The sequence below is a fragment of the Podarcis gaigeae genome, assembly GCF_964106915.1.
Source record: "Podarcis gaigeae genome assembly, chromosome: 7".
Taxonomy (NCBI): Eukaryota; Metazoa; Chordata; class Lepidosauria; order Squamata; family Lacertidae; genus Podarcis; species Podarcis gaigeae.
The window spans coordinates 82330620-82335349 of record NC_139683.1 but is presented as its reverse complement, the minus strand read 5'-3'; the positions used below and the strand labels follow the sequence as shown (position 1 = coordinate 82335349).

Sequence of the window (4730 nt, the reverse complement as noted above, 5' to 3'; positions counted from 1 at the left end):
CAGCCCTTACTCCATGGCTGTGTCAGTCACTGGCAGAATCCGTCAGTCTGCGTTTCCTGAACTTCTTCCAGCATAAAAGTTCTTTGACGCCAAGTCTCCGCCTAGCCTCCCTGCGCGGAAGTCTTCTGCGCAGGGTGGGTGTGGCCAGCGGAGGACCCGTGCTCTCCCTGCTGGTCTCTGAAAGAGTCCTGGAGCCATCTCCCCTGCTCCCCTTTCTTCCTGGTGTCACTCTGATTTCCTTCCCCAGTGGAAGAGTTCCCTCTCTCCCTGCTGGGCCCTTCTCCGTCATTGCTGGGGAGCCTTACCTCCACTCCTGGCTCTGATGGCAGTTCCCTGACATGAGGGAAGGAGGGGGAGGGAAGGAGGCAGACTTGGATGGACCTCAAAAATAATTGGATAACCTGGACCAAGGTAGGCTGATTTTTGAATTGCATAGTCCACACTGAATCCAGTGGTCAGTGCCCATCTCTAGTAAACAGTTTAAATGTCCAGTTGGGACTAATTTAGTGAAATATGCAAAGAAATCCTATATGTGATTATCCAGAAGTATGCCCTGTTGTGATTTATGGAATAGTGTGCAAAAGTGTAGGTCTCATGGCAGGGTCCCTGAGAAAGTGACAGCAGAACAGCCACCCAATTGCTGCGGACTAGAGCTCCCATCACCCCTGAACATTGGCCATTCTGTGTTTTTTTTTTTAAAAAAAATTATTAAGAGTTTTGTTAATACAATAGAGAAAAGACAGAATAAACAGATAATAGACAGAAAAAAGAACAAACATAAAATTTAACATCTTATAATACTCATCTTTTCTTCATCTTTTGGACTTCCTCACATCTCCCGCTCTTGCATTCCAATTTACAAAACTTTAGCCAGCAATTTATCACCTTGTTTCAATTCTTATTATACACATTTCCAATATTTTGTCCCTAACTTTGAATATTTTTATCTAGGTCTTAGGTTCCTAATTTTAACACAATGTTTATTCAAAATTTCTCTTTTTCTCATATATTTCACTCATTCTCATAATTTTTATCAACTAACTCAATGGGCCCTGTTATTTTCAATTCTCTCATCCTTCTTAGCACTCATATAGTTTACAATGTTTTTGTAGATAGTCCTTAAATTTCTTCCAGTCCTCTTCCACGGCTTCCTCTCCCAGGTCTCGGATTCTGCCGGTCATTTCTGCAAGCTCCATGTAGTCCATCAGTTGCATCTGCCATTCCTCCAGCGTGGGCAAATCTTGAGTTTTCCAATATTTGGCAACGAGTATCCTTGCTGCTGTTGTTGCATACATAAATAGTGTTCGATCCTTCTTTAACACCCTCTGGCCAACAATGCCCAAAAGGAAGGCCTCTGGTTTCTTGGGAAAGGTATACTTAAATACCTTTTTCAGCTCATTATATATCATTTCCCAGAAGGCCTTGACCTTAGGGCAGGTCCACCAGAGGTGAAAAAACGTTCCTTCAGTTTCCTTACATTTCCAACGATTGTTATCTGACAGGTGATATATTTTTGCTAGCTTGACTGGTGAACATTGACCATTCTGGCTGGGGTTGATGAGAGTTGTAGTCCAAAACATAAGGAAGGTACCACAGTCACTAACCCTAATCTAGATCTCTTTCAATCCAGCTTCAGGCCTTGTTTGGGGAGCCTTGTTGTTCAGTCGTTTAGTCATGTCCGACTCTTCGTGACCCCATGGACCAGAGCACACCAGGCACTCCTGGCTTCCACTGCCTCCCACAGACTGGTCAAACTCATGTTTGTAGCTTCGAGACACTGTCCAACCATCTCGTCCTCTGCCGTCCCCTTCTCCTTGTGCCCTCCATCTTTCCCAACATCAGGGTCTTTTCCAGGGAGTCTTCTCTTCTCATGAGGTGGCCAAAGTACTGAAGTCTCAGCTTCACGATCTGTCCTTCCAGTGAGCACTCAGGGCTGATTTCCTTCAGAATGGATAGGTTTGATCTTCTTGCAGTCCATGGGACTCTCAAGGGTCTCCAGCACCATAATTCAAAAGCATCAGTTCTTTGGCGATCAGCCTTCGTTATGGTCCAGCTCTCACTTCCATACATCATTAATGGGAAAACCATAGCTTTAACTATATGGACCTTTGATGTCTCTGATGTCTTGCAAGTAAAGGTATGCAAAGTACAGTATGCAAATTTTTGCTGTTGGTTGTGTGTCATATCACTTCTTTATTTGCAAAACTGCTACATGACCATTTTTGGTGAAGGGCGGTATAGAATTCCCAAAACAAAGAAATAAATGAACTTTTCTACATGCGTAGACACGTACAGGAATGTACTGTAAATAATAGCTCACATATAGGAAGAGAATGCTTACTAAGACACTGGCAGGCTGTGCTCAGTTTGGTGGTTCATAAGTTGTGTCGACCTGCCCTTAACACTTGCCTGCAGAAAGTGCACAATGCTGTACATTCAATATTGATGCCCACTGCAGTCTGTACATATACGTCTGTGTACTGTGCTTTCCTGCTGAGCTGTAATTAATTTGGGATGCCTGCCCTGACATAAGGTGACACATTTGGCTTGACTGTGCTGATTTAGTAAGCCGTCTAATTTGCTCATGGAACTGACATCGCTGCCTTCTGCTTTCAGGAGCATTATCCGTCTTAAACAGGACATGAACAACAACAACAAGGCAAAACCAAACTAAGAAAATGATTCTGCCTTGAAAGACAATGCACATAAATGTGTCTCTCTGCATGTGTAGTTTGGTGACAGCAACAAAGAAATGTAAAACAAGATCCCTGAAACTGGTACCAGCTTGTAAAATCTTGTTAAATCATGCTTTTAAACATACACACACACACACACACACACACTGATGCCCATATTACAAACTGCAGTTTCATTTTCCTTTTTTACTGCTTCCTTTTCTATAGTCTCAGTAGGCCTGTGCTTTTCTTTTTCTTTCTTTCTTTCCATTTTTTTAATTCGTCCTTTCCCCTGCTTTTTCAAAATGCACTCATTGAACTCTTGGCAATTAGTGTAATTGAAATTTATTGACAATGTGGCAGTCTTCTAAAGCTTCATTGTTCTGAGTGCTTAGCGCACAGGACCATTGAAGAGTGCCATGGCAGTGTCAGACGGCGCATAGCTTGCTCAATTATATCAATGGACCAGTGACTGCCAAAGGTTCCTTTGGGGGTATGAATGTTACTTAGTGATAAGAGCCTCTAGAAACAGAATCCCTGGGCCCCATCTCTAGTGGGAGATGGAAATGAAATATGTATTTCTCTGCTGTGGAAAATTAATGTAATTGGCTCCCTTAAAAAGCTTTGACAAGTTGACCTGTTTGAAATCTGAGGAGGGCTTATGCTGCAATATCACATTATCTCCAACATAAACCCCCTACTCTGATGGGGAAAAGGGGAAAGATAAATGGCATTTGGATAGTAATATTAAACTTTAGTGCCATGGACCATATTAGTACATGCTTCCACCTCCCGCCCGTGTCTCGCTTCTGAATAAATTCTGATAGAAATTTTACCCTTTCACATTACTATCTCTCCTTTTTGTTTTCTTTCTAAGGGGACAATGGGGAAAGAAAATGTTTGGGACTCAGATCTCTGCTCTTCAGTCTTCCTTTCTATGCAGTGGTCGCCATGCAGTCATCTCCAAAAATCACTTTCTCCAGAGATATCCCATTAGCTTCAAGGGTACTGCCGTTTTGCAAGTGGTTTGATTCCCACCTGTGCACATAATAAGAACTTAGTAAATGGTGGCCTCCGTACGTTCCTCACTGGAAACATGCCTGCCTTTATGAAGTTTAAATTGTCTCTGAAGGTGTGTGTGTGTGAATCTGGGTTTCCCACAACCACTGTGCCACGCCAGGAGTGCAGCATTAGGGATGCACATAGTGTTTCAGGCTCTTTGGGGCTCTTTGGCCTGTAGCTCCAAAAATTGCCCCCACAGAAGAGTCACAGCCTCTTGCTGGGTTCGGCTCTCTCCCTCTCTTCCATCACGGTTCCACAAAGAACTTTGCCTGCGCTTCTAAAGCAGGGGTCGTCAAGATTTATCTTGCCTGGGCTGGTTCACTCCAGCGGAGATCCCTCCATGGGCCGGATCGTGTGTGTGTGTGAGCACATGCACCTGCGATTTCCAGCATCTGCATCCGCGCAGACACGATTTCCGGTGTCTGTGTCTGCGCAGATGCGATTTTTGTCATCTGCGCATGCACAGACACAATTTCTGGGGCGCTACAGAAGTGAGTCCACATGCCGCACTGCACCAGTTTAGTGCAGCACACAGGGACCCACCGAGTGGGTGGCTCGGTTCACGGGTGGCTCGTGGGCCGGTTAAATGACCCCCGTGGGTTGCTTGTGGCCCATGGGCCTTAGGTTGCCTACCCCTGTTCTAAAGGCTAGTTATTTATTTATTCTAGGGATTTATGCTCTTTAAACAATGGTGGCTTGGATTTTTTTTAAAAAAAATAATGCAATAAACACAATGTAAAAGAGTATCATAAAGGCTGTCAGAAGAAATAAAACCTATCTAAAGCACCATGAAAGCAATAGCAGAGGGACATATGCCTGGGGAAAATAAAAGAAGATATTTGGCGACCACCAAAATGACATTAAGGTAGGCATTCTGTAGTCAGTGAAACCAAAAAGTAGGCCCTCTCCCTTATTGACATATTTTGTGTCGGCATCTGGAGGTCGATTGGCCAGCTGGCTCGGCCCCAGATGGATCGTCTCCCTTTCAGCCTT

The 4730-nt window shown here is 44.0% G+C and overlaps 1 long non-coding RNA gene across 1 annotated transcript; it reads left to right on the top strand.

Moving 5' to 3' along the window:
* The first annotated feature begins 351 nt into the window (after positions 1 to 351).
* Positions 352 to 3510, top strand: LOC310849501. Its single transcript, XR_014566935.1, has 2 exons — positions 352 to 411; positions 2617 to 3510. It is a non-coding gene; the product is annotated as an uncharacterized lncRNA (long non-coding RNA).
* Positions 3511 to 4730: the final 1220 nt, after the last annotated feature.